This window comes from Echiichthys vipera (assembly GCF_963691815.1).
Source record: "Echiichthys vipera genome assembly, chromosome: 21".
Classification (NCBI taxonomy): Eukaryota; Metazoa; Chordata; class Actinopteri; order Perciformes; family Trachinidae; genus Echiichthys; species Echiichthys vipera.
In genome coordinates this window covers 470,060-488,285 of record NC_139846.1, presented here as the reverse complement: position 1 = coordinate 488,285, position 18,226 = coordinate 470,060, and positions in this window count along the sequence as shown.

Genomic DNA, 18,226 nt, shown 5'->3' with positions numbered 1-18,226 from the left:
CGTGACAAAATGATTAAAAACAGACACCACAAAAACATGACAAAACAACTAAAAACAGACGCAAAACTCCACAAAAACATTATGAAACGACTTAAAACAGATGAAAACACCACAAAAACGTGACAAAACGACTAAAAGCAGATGAAAACACCACAAAAATATGATGAAAAAACTTAAAACAGATGAAAGCACCACAAAAACGTGATGAAACAACTAAAAACAGACGCAAGACACCACTAAAACGCCTTAAAACAGATGAAAACACTAAAAACATGACAAAAAAACAACTAAAAACAGACGAAAACATCACAAAAACCTGATGACATTACTAAAAACAGACGAATACACCACAAAAACGTGATGAACCGACTTAAAACAGATGAAAACACCACAAAAATGTGACAAAACGACTAAAAACAGACGAAAACACCACAAGAACATGACAAAACAACTAAAAACAGACGCAAAACCTTAGAAAAACATGATGAAATGACTAAAAACAGATGAAAACACCACAAAAACGTGACAAAAACGACTAAAAACGGATGACAACACCACAAAAACGTGATAAAACAACTATAAACAGACGAAACACACCACAAAAACATGATGAAACGACTAAAAACAGATGAAAACACCACAAAAACGTGATAAAACAACTAAAAACAGACGAAACACACCACAAAAACGTGATGAAAAGACTAAAATCAGATGAAAACAGCGCAAAAACGTGATGAAACGCCTAAAAACAGATGAAAACACCACAAAAACATGTCAAAACAGCTAAAAACAGACGAAAACACCACAAAAACATGACAAAACAACTAAATACTGACGAAAACACCACAAAAACGTGATGAAACGACAAAAAACACACGAAAACACCACAAATATGTGATGAAACGACTTAAAAATTACGCAAGACACCACTAAAACGTGACAAAATGATTAAAAACGGACAAATCCAAAAAAACATGACAAAACGACTAAAAACAGAAGCAAAACTCCACAAAAACATTATGAAACGACTCAAAACAGATGAAAAAACCACAAAAACTTGATTAAAAGACTAAAAACAGACGAAAACACCACAAAAACATAACAAAACGGATGAAAACACCACAAAAACATGACAAAACGACTAAAAAAAGATCAAAACACCACAAAAATATGATAAAACAACTAAAAACAGACGCAAAACTCCACAAAAACATTATGAAACGACTAAAAACAGACGCAAGACACCACAAAAAAAACTAAAAACTGATTAAAATACCATTAAAACGTGATGAACTGACTTACAACAAATGAAAACACCACAAAAACGTGATGAAAAAACTAAAAACAGACGGAAAGCTCAACAAAAACATGACAAAACGACTAAAAACAGACGCAAAACTCCACAAAATCGAGATGAAACGACTAAAAACAGATGAAAACACCACAAAAACTTGATAAAACAACTACAAAACAGACGAAACACACCACAAAAACATGAAAAACAAATAAAAACGGATGAAAACACCTCGAAAAGGTGACAAAAACGACTAAAAACAGATGAAAACACCACAAAAACGTGAAAAAACGACTAAAAACAGATGAAAACACCACAATAACGTGATGAAACGACTTAAAACTGATGAAAACACTAAAAAACATGACAAAAAAACAACTAAAAACAGACGAAAACATCACAAAAACGTGATGAAATGACTAAAAACAGATGAAAACACCACAAAAACGTGACAAAACAACTAAAAACAGACGAAAACACCACAAAAACGTGATGAAACGACCAAAAACACAAGAAAACACCACAAATATGTGATGAAACGACTTAAAAATGACGCAAGACACCACTAAAACGTGACAAAATGATTAAAAACAGACAACACCAAAAAAACATGACAAAACGACTAAAAACAGACGCAAAACTCCACAAAAACATTATGAAACGACTTAAAAACTGATAAAAACACCACAAAAACGTGTTGAAACGACTAAAATCAGACGGAAACACCATAAAAACATGACTAAACGACTAAAAACGGATGAAAACACCACAAAAACGTGACAAAACAACTAAAAAAATATCAAAACACCACAAAAATATGATAAAACAACTAAAAACAGATGAAAAAAACACAAAAACATGATGAAACGACTAAAAACAGACGCAAGACACCACAAAAACAACTAAAAACTGATTAAAATACCACTAAAACGTGATGAACCGACTTAAAACAAATGAAAACACCACAAAAACGTGATGAAAAAACTAAAAACAGACGGAAAGCTCAACAAAAACGTGACAAAACGACTAAAAACAGACGCAAAACTCCACAAAATCGTGATGAAACAACTAAAAACAGATGAAAACACCACAAAAACTTGATAAAACAACTACAAAACAGACGAAACACACCACAAAAACATGAAAAAACAAATAAAAACGGATGAAAACACCTCGAAAAGGTGACAAAAACGACTAAAAACAGATGAAAACACCACAAAAACGTGAAAAAAACGACTAAAAACAGATGAAAATACCCCACAATAACGTGATGAAACGACTTAAAACAGATGAAAACACTAAAAAACATAACAAAAAAACAACTAAAAACAGAAGAAAACATCACAAAAACGTGATGAAATGACTAAAAACAGAGGAAAACACCACAAAAACATGACAAAACAACTAAAAACAGACGAAAACACCACAAAAACGTGATGAAACGACTTATAAATGATGCAAGACACCACTAAAACGTGACAAAATGATTAAAAACAGACAACACCAAAAAAACATGACAAAACGACTAAAAACAGACGCAAGACTCCACAAAAACTTGATGAAACAACTAAAAACAGACGAAAACACCACAAAAACGTGATGAAACGACTAAAAACGGATGAAAACAATCGAAAAGGTGACAAAAACGACTAAAAACAGATGAATACACCACAAAAACGTGAAAAAACGACTAAAAACAGATGAAAACACCACAAAAATATGATAAAACAACTAAAAACAGACGAAACACACCACAAATATATGATAAAACAACTAAAAACAAACGCAAGACACCACTAAAACGTGACGAAATGATTAAAAACAGACACCACAAAAACATGACAAAACGACTAAAAACAGACGCAAAACACCACAAAAACATGACAAAACGACTAAAAACGGATGAAAACACTCGAAAAGGTGACAAAAACGACTAAAAACAGACAAACACCACAAAAACATGACAAAACGACTAAAAACGGATGAAAACACCACAAAAACATGACAAAACAACTATAAACAGATGAAAACACCACAAAAACATGACAAAACAACTAAAAACACAAGAAAACACCACAAATATGTGATGAAACGACTTGAAAATGACGCAAGACAACACTAAAACGTGACAAAATGATTAAAAACAGACAACACCACAAAAACATGACAAAACGACTAAAAAGAGACGCAAAACACTACAAGAACATGACAAAACAACTAAAAACAGACGCAAAACTCCAGAAAAACATGATGAAATTCCTAAAAACAGACGAAAACACCACAAAAACGTGATGAAACAACTAAAAACAGATGCAAAACTCAACAAAAACATGATGAAACGACTAAAAACTGATGAAAACACCACAAAAACGTGATAAACGACTAAAAACAGACGAAACACACCACAAAAACGTGATGAAACGACCAAAAACAGACGCAAGAAACCACAAATATGTGACAAAAAGACTAAAATTAGATGAAAACAGCGCAAAAACGTGATGAAACGCCTAAAAACAGATGAAAACACCACAAAAACATGTCAAAACAGCTAAAAACAGACGAAAACACCACAAAAACGTGATGAAACGACAAAAAACACACGAAAACACCACAAATATGTGATGAAACGACTTAAAATTGACGCAAGACACCACTAAAACGTGACAAAATAATTAAAAACAGACAACACCAAAAAAACATGACAAAACGACTAAAAACAGAAGCAAAACTCCACAAAAACATTATGAAACGACTTAAAACAGATGAAAACACCACAACAACGTGATTAAAAGACTAAAAACAGACGAAAACACCACAAAAACATGACAAAACGACTAAAAACGGATGAAAACACCACAAAAACATGACAAAACGACTAAAAAAAGATCAAAACACCACAAAAATATGATAAAACAACTAAAAACAGACGCAAGACCCCACAAAAACAACTAAAAACTGATTAAAATACCACTAAAACGTGATGAACCGACTTAAAACAAATGAAAACACCACAAAAACGTGATGAAAAAACTAAAAACAGACGGAAAGCTCAACAAAAACATGACAAAACGACTAAAAACAGACGCAAAACTCCACAAAATCGTGATGAAACAACTAAAAACAGATGAAAACACCACAAAAACTTGATAAAACAACTACAAAACAGACGGAACACACCACAAAAACATGAAAAAACAAATAAAAACGGATGAAAACACCTCGAAAAGGTGACAAAAACGACTAAAAACAGATGAAAACACCACAAAAACGTGAAAAAACGACTAAAAACAGATGAAAATACCCCACAATAACGTGATGAAACGACTTAAAACTGATGAAAACACTAAAAAACATGACAAAAAAACAACTAAAAACAGACGAAAACATCACAAAAACGTGATGAAATGACTAAAAACAGATGAAAACACCACTAAAACGTGATGAAACGACTAAAAACAGACGGAAACACCATAAAAACATGACAAAACGACTAAAAACGGATGTAAACACCACAAAAACGTTACAAAACAACTAAAAAAAGATCAAAACACCACAAAAATATGATAAAACAACTAAAAACAGACGAAAAAAACACAAAAACATGATGAAACGACTAAAAACAGACGCAAGACACCACAAAAACAACTAAAAACTGATTAAAATACCACTAAAACGTGATGAACAGACTTAAAACAAATGAAAACACCACAAAAACGTGATGAAAAAACTAAAAACAGACGGAAAGCTCAACAAAAACATGACAAAACGACTAAAAACGGATGAAAACACTCGAAAAGGTGACAAAAACGACTTAAAAACAGATGAAAACACCACAAAAACGTGAAAAAACGACTAAAAACAGAGAAAAACACCACAAAAATATGATAAAACAACTAAAAACAGACGAAACACACCACAAAAACGTGATGAAACGACTAAAAACAGACGCAAGACACCACAAAAACGACTAAAAACAGACGAAAACACCACAAAAACATGACAAAACGACTAAAAACGGATGAAAACACCACAAAAACATGACAAAACAACTAAAAACAGATGAAAACACCACAAAAACATGACAAAACAACTAAAAACACACGAAAACACCACAAATATGTGATGAAAAGCCTTGAAAATGACGCAAGACATCACTAAAACGTGACAAAATGATTAAAAACAGACAACACCACAAAAACATGACAAAACGACTAAGAACAGATGAAAACACCACAAAAACATGACAAAACGACTAAAAACGGATGAAAACACTCGAAAAGGTGACAAAAACAACTAAAAACAGATGAAAACACCACAAAAACGTGAAAAAACGACTAAAAACAGAGAAAACACCACAAAAATATGATAAAACAACTAAAAACAGACGAAACACCACAAAAACGTCATGAAACGACTAAAAACAGACGCAAGACACCACAAAAACGACTAAAAACAGACGGAAACACCATAAAAACATGACAAAACGACTAAAAACGGATGAAAACACCACAAAATCATGAAAAAACGACTAAAAACAGAGAAAAACACCACAAAAATATGATAAAACGACTAAAAACAGACGAAACACACCACAAAAACGTGATGAAACGACTAAAATCAGACGCAAGACACCACAAAAACGACTAAAAACAGACGAAAACACCACAAAAACATGACAAAACGACTAAAAAGGATGAAAACACCACAAAAACATGACAAAACAACTAAAAACAGATGAAAACACCACAAAAACATGACAAAACAACTAAAAACACACGAAACCACCACAAATATGTGATGAAAAGCCTTGAAAATGACGCAAGACATCACTAAAACGTGACAAAATGATTAAAAACAGACAACACCACAAAAACATGACAAAACGACTAAAAACAGACGCAAAACACCACAAAAACATGACAAAACGACTAAAAACGGATGAAAACACTCGAAAAGGTGACAAAAACAACTAAAAACAGATGAAAACACCACAAAAACGTGAAAAAACGACTAAAAACGGAGAAAAACACCACAAAAATATGATAAAACAACTAAAAACTGATGAAACACACCACAAAAACGTGATGAAACGACTAAAAACAGACGCAAGACACCACAAAAACGACTAAAAACAGACGGAAACACCATAAAAACATGACAAAACGACTAAAAACGGATGAAAACACCACAAAAACGTGACAAAACAACTAAAAACAGATGAAAACACCACAAAAACATGACAAAACAACTAAAAACACACGAAAACACCACAAATATGTGATGAAACGCCTTGAAAATGACGCAAGACACCACTAAAACGTGACAAAATGATTAAAAACAGACAACACCACAAAAACATGACAAAACGACTAAAAACAGACGCAAAACACCACAAAAACATGACAAAACGACTAAAAACGGATGAAAACACTCGAAAAGGTGACAAAAACGACTTAAAAACAGATGAAAACACCACAAAATCGTGAAAAAACGACTAAAAACAGAGAAAACACCACAAAAATATGATAAAACAACTAAAAACAGACGAAACACACCACAAAAACGTGATGAAACGACTAAAAACAGACGCAAGACACCACAAAAACGACTAAAAACAGACGAAAACACCACAAAAACATGACAAAACGACTAAAAACGGATGAAAACACCACAAAAACATGACAAAACAACTAAAAACAGATGAAAACACCACAAAAACATGACAAAACAACTAAAAACACACGAAAACACCACAAATATGTGATGAAAAGCCTTGAAAATGACGCAAGACATCACTAAAACGTGACAAAATGATTAAAAACAGACAACACCACAAAAACATGACAAAACGACTAAGAACAGATGAAAACACCACAAAAACATGACAAAACGACTAAAAACGGATGAAAACACTCGAAAAGGTGACAAAAACAACTAAAAACAGATGAAAACACCACAAAAACGTGAAAAAACGACTAAAAACAGAGAAAACACCACAAAAATATGATAAAACAACTAAAAACAGACGAAACACCACAAAAACGTCATGAAACGACTAAAAACAGACGCAAGACACCACAAAAACGACTAAAAACAGACGGAAACACCATAAAAACATGACAAAACGACTAAAAACGGATGAAAACACCACAAAATCATGAAAAAACGACTAAAAACAGAGAAAAACACCACAAAAATATGATAAAACGACTAAAAACAGACGAAACACACCACAAAAACGTGATGAAACGACTAAAATCAGACGCAAGACACCACAAAAACGACTAAAAACAGACGAAAACACCACAAAAACATGACAAAACGACTAAAAAGGATGAAAACACCACAAAAACATGACAAAACAACTAAAAACAGATGAAAACACCACAAAAACATGACAAAACAACTAAAAACACACGAAACCACCACAAATATGTGATGAAAAGCCTTGAAAATGACGCAAGACATCACTAAAACGTGACAAAATGATTAAAAACAGACAACACCACAAAAACATGACAAAACGACTAAAAACAGACGCAAAACACCACAAAAACATGACAAAACGACTAAAAACGGATGAAAACACTCGAAAAGGTGACAAAAACAACTAAAAACAGATGAAAACACCACAAAAACGTGAAAAAACGACTAAAAACGGAGAAAAACACCACAAAAATATGATAAAACAACTAAAAACTGATGAAACACACCACAAAAACGTGATGAAACGACTAAAAACAGACGCAAGACACCACAAAAACGACTAAAAACAGACGGAAACACCATAAAAACATGACAAAACGACTAAAAACGGATGAAAACACCACAAAAACGTGACAAAACAACTAAAAACAGATGAAAACACCACAAAAACATGACAAAACAACTAAAAACACACGAAAACACCACAAATATGTGATGAAACGCCTTGAAAATGACGCAAGACACCACTAAAACGTGACAAAATGATTAAAAACAGACAACACCACAAAAACATGACAAAACGACTAAAAACAGACGCAAAACACCACAAAAACATGACAAAACGACTAAAAACGGATGAAAACACTCGAAAAGGTGACAAAAACGACTTAAAAACAGATGAAAACACCACAAAATCGTGAAAAAACGACTAAAAACAGAGAAAAACACCACAAAAATATGATAAAACAACTAAAAACAGACGAAACACACCACAAAAACGTGATGAAACGACTAAAAACAGACGCAAGACACCACAAAAACGACTAAAAACAGACGAAAACACCACAAAAACATGACAAAACGACTAAAAACGGATGAAAACACCACAAAAACATGACAAAACAACTAAAAACAGATGATAACACCACAAAAACATGACAAAACAACTAAAAACACACGAAAACACCACAAATATGTGATAAAAAGCCTTGAAAATGACGCAAGACATCACTTAAACGTGACAAAATGATTAAAAACAGACAACACCACAAAAACATGACAAAACGACTAAAAACAGACGCAAAACACCACAAAAACATGACAAAACGACTAAAAACGGATGAAAACACTCGAAAAGGTGACAAAAACAACTAAAAACAGATGAAAACACCACAAAAACGTGAAAAAACGACTAAAAACAGAGATAAACACCACAAAAATATGATAAAACAACTAAAAACAGACAAAACACACCACAAAAACGCGATGAAACGACTAAAAACAGACGCAAGACACCACAAAAACGACTAAAAAAAGATGAAAACACCACAAAAACGTGATGAAACGACTTAAAACAGATGAAAACACCACAAAAACGTGATGAAACAACTAAAAACAGACGCAAGACACCACAAAAACGACTAAAAACAGATGAAAACACCACAGAAACGTGATGAAACGCCTCAAAACAGATTAAAACACTAAAAACATGACAAAAAAAACAACTAAAAACAGACGAAAACATCACAAAAACGTGATGAATTTCCTAAAAACAGACGAAAACACCACAAAAACGTGATGAAACGACTAAAAACAGAGGAAAACACCACAAAAACATGACAAAACAACTAAAAACAGACGAAACACACCACAAAAACGTGATCAAACGACTAAAAACAGACGCAAGACACCACAAAAACGACTAAAAACAGACGAAAACACCACAAAAACATGACAAAACGACTAAAAACGGATGAAAACACCACAAAAACATGACAAAACAACTAAAAACAGATGAAAACACCACAGAAACATGACAAAACAACTAAAAACACACGAAAACACCACAAATATGTGATGAAAAGCCTTGAAAATGACGCAAGACACCACTAAAACGTGACAAAATGATTAAAAACAGACACCACAAAAACATGACAAAACGACTAAAAACAGAAGCAAAACTCCACAAAAACATTATGAAACGACTCAAAACAGATGAAAACACCACAAAAACGTGATGAAACGACTAAAAACAGACGAAAACACCACAAAAACATGACAAAACGACTAAAAACAGAAGCAAAACTCCACAAAAACATTATGAAACGACTCAAAACAGATGAAAACACCACAAAAACATGACAAAACGACTAAAAACAGAAGCAAAACTCCACAAAAACATTATGAAACGACTCAAAACAGATGAAAACACCACAAAAACGTGATGAAACGACTAAAAACAGAGGAAAACACCACAAAAACATGACAAAACAACTAAAAACAGACGAAAAAAACACAAAAACGTGATGAAACGACTAAAAACACACGAAAACACCACAAATATGTGGTGAAACGACTTAAAAATGACGCAAGACACCACTAAAACGTGACAAAAAGATTAAAAACAGACAAAACCAAAAAAACATGACAAAACGACTAAAAACAGACGCAAAACTCCACAAAAACATTATGAAACGACTTAAAACAGATGAAAACACCACAAAAACGTGATGAAACGACTAAAAACAGACAGAAACACCATAAAAACATGACAAAACGACTAAAAACAGATGAAAACACCACAAAAACGTGACAAAACAACTAAAAAAAGATGAAAAAACCACAAAAACATGACAAAACAACTAAAAACACATGAAAACACCACAAATATGTGATGAAACGCCTTGAAAATGACGCAAGACATCACTAAAACGTGACAAAATGATTAAAAACAGACAACACCACAAAAACATGACAAAACGACTAAAAACAGACGCAAAACACCACAAAAACATGACAAAACGACTAAAAGCGGATGAAAACACTCGAAAAGGTGACAAAAACGACTTAAAAACAGATGAAAACACCACAAAAACGTGAAAAAACGACTAAAAACAGAGAAAAACACCACAAAAATATGATAAAACAACTAAAAACAGACGAAACACACCACAAAAACGTGATGAAACGACTAAAAACAGACGCAAGACACCACAAAAACGACTAAAAACAGACGAAAACACCACAAAAACATGACAAAACGACTTAAAACGGATGAAAACACCACAAAAACATGACAAAACAACTAAAAACAGATGAAAAATACCACAAAAACGTGATGAAAAAACTAAAAACAGACGGAAAGCTCAACAAAAGCATGACAAAACGACTAAAAAAAGACGCAAAACTCCACAAAATCGTGATGAAAAGACTAAAAACAGATGAAAACACCACAAAAACTTGATAAAACAACTACAAAACAGACGAAACACACCACAAAAACATGAAAAAACAAATAAAAACGGATGAAAACACCTCGAATAGGTGACAAAAACGACTAAAAACAGATGAAAACACCACAAAAACGTGAAAAAACGACTAAAAACAGATGAAAACACCACAATAACGTGATGAAACGACTTAAAACAGATGAAACACAACACAAAAACGTGATGAAACGACTAAAAACAGACGCAAGACACCACAAAAACGACTAAAAACAGACGAAAACACCACAAAAACATGACAAAACGACTAAAAACGGATGAAAACACCACAAAAACATGACAAAACAACTAAAAACAGATGATAACACCACAAAAACATGACAAAACAACTAAAAACACACGAAAACACCACAAATATGTGATAAAAAGCCTTGAAAATGACGCAAGACATCACTTAAACGTGACAAAATGATTAAAAACAGACAACACCACAAAAACATGACAAAACGACTAAAAACAGACGCAAAACACCACAAAAACATGACAAAACGACTAAAAACGGATGAAAACACTCGAAAAGGTGACAAAAACAACTAAAAACAGATGAAAACACCACAAAAACGTGAAAAAACGACTAAAAACAGAGATAAACACCACAAAAATATGATAAAACAACTAAAAACAGACAAAACACACCACAAAAACGCGATGAAACGACTAAAAACAGACGCAAGACACCACAAAAACGACTAAAAAAAGATGAAAACACCACAAAAACGTGATGAAACGACTTAAAACAGATGAAAACACCACAAAAACGTGATGAAACAACTAAAAACAGACGCAAGACACCACAAAAACGACTAAAAACAGATGAAAACACCACAGAAACGTGATGAAACGCCTCAAAACAGATTAAAACACTAAAAACATGACAAAAAAAACAACTAAAAACGGACGAAAACATCACAAAAACGTGATGAATTTCCTAAAAACAGACGAAAACACCACAAAAATGTGACAAAATGACTAAAAACAGAGGAAAACACCACAAAAACATGACAAAACAACTAAAAACAGACGAAAAAAACACAAAAACGTGATGAAACGACTAAAAACACACGAAAACACCACAAATATGTGGTGAAACGACTTAAAAATGACGCAAGACACCACTAAAACGTGACAAAAAGATTAAAAACAGACAAAACCAAAAAAACATGACAAAACGACTAAAAACAGACGCAAAACTCCACAAAAACATTATGAAACGACTTAAAACAGATGAAAACACCACAAAAACGTGATGAAACGACTAAAAACAGACAGAAACACCATAAAAACATGACAAAACGACTAAAAACAGATGAAAACACCACAAAAACGTGACAAAACAACTAAAAAAAGATGAAAAAACCACAAAAACATGACAAAACAACTAAAAACACATGAAAACACCACAAATATGTGATGAAACGCCTTGAAAATGACGCAAGACATCACTAAAACGTGACAAAATGATTAAAAACAGACAACACCACAAAAACATGACAAAACGACTAAAAACAGACGCAAAACACCACAAAAACATGACAAAACGACTAAAAGCGGATGAAAACACTCGAAAAGGTGACAAAAACGACTTAAAAACAGATGAAAACACCACAAAAACGTGAAAAAACGACTAAAAACAGAGAAAAACACCACAAAAATATGATAAAACAACTAAAAACAGACGAAACACACCACAAAAACGTGATGAAACGACTAAAAACAGACGCAAGACACCACAAAAACGACTAAAAACAGACGAAAACACCACAAAAACATGACAAAACGACTTAAAACGGATGAAAACACCACAAAAACATGACAAAACAACTAAAAACAGATGAAAAATACCACAAAAACGTGATGAAAAAACTAAAAACAGACGGAAAGCTCAACAAAAGCATGACAAAACGACTAAAAAAAGACGCAAAACTCCACAAAATCGTGATGAAAAGACTAAAAACAGATGAAAACACCACAAAAACTTGATAAAACAACTACAAAACAGACGAAACACACCACAAAAACATGAAAAAACAAATAAAAACGGATGAAAACACCTCGAATAGGTGACAAAAACGACTAAAAACAGATGAAAACACCACAAAAACGTGAAAAAACGACTAAAAACAGATGAAAACACCACAATAACGTGATGAAACGACTTAAAACAGATGAAACACAACACAAAAACGTGATGAAACAACTAAAAACAGACGCAAGACACTACAAAAACGACTAAAAACAGATGAATACACATCAAAAAAGTGAAAAACGACTAAAAACAGATGAAAACACCACAAAAATATGACAAAACAACTAAAAACAGACGAAAAATACCACAAAAACGTGATGAAACGACAAAAAACACACAAAAACACCACAAATATGTGATGAAACGACTTAAAAATGACGCAAGACACCACTAAAACGTGACAAAATGATAAAAAACAGACAACACCAAAAAAACATGACAAAGCGACTAAAAACAGACGCAAAACTCCACAAAAACGTCATGAAACGACTTAAAACAGATGAAAACACCACAAAAACGTGATGAAATGACTAAAAAAAGACGAAAACACCATAAAGACATGACAAAACGACTAAAAACGGATGAAAACACCACAAAAACATGACAAAACAACTAAAAACAGATGAAAACACCACAAAAACATGACAAAACAACTAAAAACACACGAAAACACCACAAATATGTGATAAAACGCCTTGAAAATGACGCAAGACACCACTAAAACGTGACAAGATGATTAAAAACAGACAACACCACAAAAACATGACAAAACGACTAAAAACAGACGCAAAACACCACAAAAACCTGACAAAACGACTAAAAACGGATGAAAACACTCGAAAAGGTGACAAAAACTACTAAAAACAGATGAAAACACCACAAAAACGTGAAAAAACAACTAAAAACAGAGAAAAACACCACAAAAATATGATAAAACAACTAAAAACAGACGAAACACACCACAAAAACGTGATCAAACGACTAAAAACAGACGCAAGACACCACAAAAACGACTAAAAACAGACGAAAACACCACAAAAACATGACAAAACGACTAAAAACGGATGAAAACACCACAAAAACATGACAAAACAACTAAAAACAGATGAAAACACCACAGAAACATGACAAAACAACTAAAAACACACGAAAACACCACAAATATGTGATGAAAAGCCTTGAAAATGACGCAAGACACCACTAAAACGTGACAAAATGATTAAAAACAGACACCACAAAAACATGACAAAACGACTAAAAACAGAAGCAAAACTCCACAAAAACATTATGAAACGACTCAAAACAGATGAAAACACCACAAAAACGTGATGAAACGACTAAAAACAGACGAAAACACCACAAAAACATGAAAAAACTAATAAAAACGGATGAAAACACCTCGAAAAGGTGAAAAAAACGACTAAAAACTGAGAAAAACACCACAAAAATGTGATAAAACAACTAAAAACAGATGAAACACACCACAAAAACGTGATGAAACGACTAAAAACAGACGCAAAACACCACAAAAACGACTAAAACCAGATGAAAACACCACAAAAACTTGATGAAACAACTAAAAACAGACTCAAGACACCACAAAAACGACTAAAAACAGATTAAAACACCACAGAAACGTGATGAAACGCCTCAAAACAGATGAAAACACTAAAAACATGACAAAAAAACAACTAAAAACAGATGAAAACACCACAAAAACGTGATGAACCGACTTAAAACAGATGAAAACACCACAAAAATGTGACAAAATGACTAAAAACAGACGAAAACACCACAAGAACATGACAAAACAACTAAAAACAGACGCAAAACTCCAGAAAAACATGATGAAATGTCTAAAAACAGATGAAAACAACACAACAACGTGACAAAAACGACTAAAAACGGATGAAAACATCACAAAAACGTGATAAAAAAATGAAAAAACTAAAAACAGATGGAAAGCTCAACAAAAACATGACAAAACGACTAAAAAAAGACGCAAAACTCCACAAAATCGTGATGAAAAGACTAAAAACAAATGAAAACACCACAAAAACTTGATAAAACAACTACAAAACAGACGAAACACACCACAAAAACATGAAAAAACAAATAAAAACAGACAAAACACACCACAAAAACGTGATGAAACGACTAAAAACAAACGCAAGACACCAAAAAAACGACTAAAAACAGATGAAAACACCACAAAAATGTGATGAAACTACTAAAAACAGACGCAAGACACCACAAAAACGACTTGAAACAGATGAAAACACCACAATAACGTGATGAAACGACTTAAAACAGATGAAACACAACACAAAAACGTGATGAAACAACTAAAAACAGACGCAAGACACTACAAAAACGACTAAAAACAGATGAATACACATCAAAAAAGTGAAAAACGACTAAAAACAGATGAAAACACCACAAAAATATGATAAAACAACTAAAAACAGACGAAAAATACCACAAAAACGTGATGAAACGACAAAAAACACACAAAAACACCACAAATATGTGATGAAACGACTTAAAAATGACGCAAGACACCACTAAAACGTGACAAAATGATAAAAAACAGACAACACCAAAAAAACATGACAAAGCGACTAAAAACAGACGCAAAACTCCACAAAAACGTCATGAAACGACTTAAAACAGATGAAAACACCACAAAAACGTGATGAAATGACTAAAGAAAGACGAAAACACCATAAAGACATGACAAAACGACTAAAAACGGATGAAAACACCACAAAAACATGACAAAACAACTAAAAACAGATGAAAACACCACAAAAACATGACAAAACAACTAAAAACACACGAAAACACCACAAATATGTGATAAAACGCCTTGAAAATGACGCAAGACACCACTAAAACGTGACAAGATGATTAAAAACAGACAACACCACAAAAACATGACAAAACGACTAAAAACAGACGCAAAACACCACAAAAACTTGACAAAACGACTAAAAACGGATGAAAACACTCAAAAAGGTGACAAAAACTACTAAAAACAGATGAAAACACCACAAAAACGTGAAAAAACAACTAAAAACAGAGAAAAACACCACAAAAATATGATAAAACAACTAAAAACAGACGAAACACACCACAAAAACGTGATGAAACGACTAAAAACAGACGCAAGACACCACAAAAACGACTAAAAACAGACGAAAACACCACAAAAACATGACAAAACGACTAAAAACGGATGAAAACACCACAAAAACATGACAAAACAACTAAAAACAGATGAAAACACCACAGAAACATGACAAAACAACTAAAAACACACGAAAACACCACAAATATGTGATGAAAAGCCTTGAAAATTACGCAAGACACCACTAAAACGTGACAAAATGATTAAAAACAGACACCACAAAAACATGACAAAACGACTAAAAACAGAAGCAAAACTCCACAAAAACATTATGAAACGACTCAAAACAGATGAAAACACCACAAAAACGTGATGAAACGACTAAAAACAGACGAAAACACCACAAAAACACGAAAAAACTAATAAAAACGGATGAAAACACCTCGAAAAGGTGAAAAAAACGACTAAAAACTGAGAAAAACACAACAAAAATGTGATAAAACAACTAAAAACAGATGAAACACACCACAAAAACGTGATGAAACGACTAAAAACAGACGCAAAACACCACAAAAACGACTAAAAACAGATGAAAACACCACAAAAACTTGATGAAACAACTAAAAACAGACGCAAGACACCACAAAAACGACTAAAAACAGATTAAAACACCACAGAAACGTGATGAAACGCCTCAAAACAGATGAAAACACTAAAAACATGACAAAAAAACAACTAAAAACAGATGAAAACACCACAAAAACGTGATGAACCGACTTAAAACAGATGAAAACACCACAAAAATGTGACAAAATGACTAAAAACAGACGAAAACACCACAAGAACATGACAAAACAACTAAAAACAGACGCAAAACTCCAGAAAAACATGATGAAATGTCTAAAAACAGATGAAAACAACACAACAACGTGACAAAAACGACTAAAAACGGATGAAAACATCACAAAAACGTGATAAAAAAAATGAAAAAACTAAAAACAGATGGAAAGCTCAACAAAAACATGACAAAACGACTAAAAAAAGACGCAAAACTCCACAAAATCGTGATGAAAAGACTAAAAACAAATGAAAACACCACAAAAACTTGATAAAACAACTACAAAACAGACGAAACACACCACAAAAACATGAAAAAACAAATAAAAACAGACAAAACACACCACAAAAACGTGATGAAACGACTAAAAACAAACGCAAGACACCAAAAAAACGACTAAAAACAGATGAAAACACCACAAAAATGTGATGAAACTACTAAAAACAGACGCAAGACACCACAAAAACGACTTAAAACAGATGAAAACACCACAAAAACGTGACGAAACGACTTAAAACAGATGAAAACACCACAAAAACGTGATGAAACAACTAAAAACAGACGCAAGACACCACAAAAACGACTAAAAACAGATGAAAACACCACAGAAACGTGATGAAACGCCTCAAAACAAATGAAAACACTAAAAAACATGACAAAAAACCAACTAAAACCAGACGAAAACATCACAAAAACGTGATGAAATTACTAAAAACAGACGAAAACACCACAAAAACGTGATGAACCGACTTAAAACGGATGAAAACACCACAAAAATGTGACAAAACGACTAAAAACAGACGAAAAAACTACAAGAACATGACAAAACAACTAAAAACTGACGCAAAACTCCAGAAAAACATGATGAAATGACTAAAAACAGATGAAAACACCACAAAAACGTGACAAAAACGACTAAAAACGGATAAAAACACCACAAAAACGTGATAAAACAACTATAAACAGACGAAACACACCACAAAAACGTGATGAAACGACTAAAAACAAACGCAAGACACCACAAAAACGACTAAAAACAGATGAAAACACCACAAAAACATGATGAAACAACTAAAAACATATGCAAAACTCAACAAAAACGTGATGAAACGACTAAAAACAGATGAAAACACCACAAAAACGTGATAAAACAACTAAAAACAGACGAAAAACACCACAAAAACGTGATGAAACGAGCAAAACCAGACGCAAGACACCACAAAAA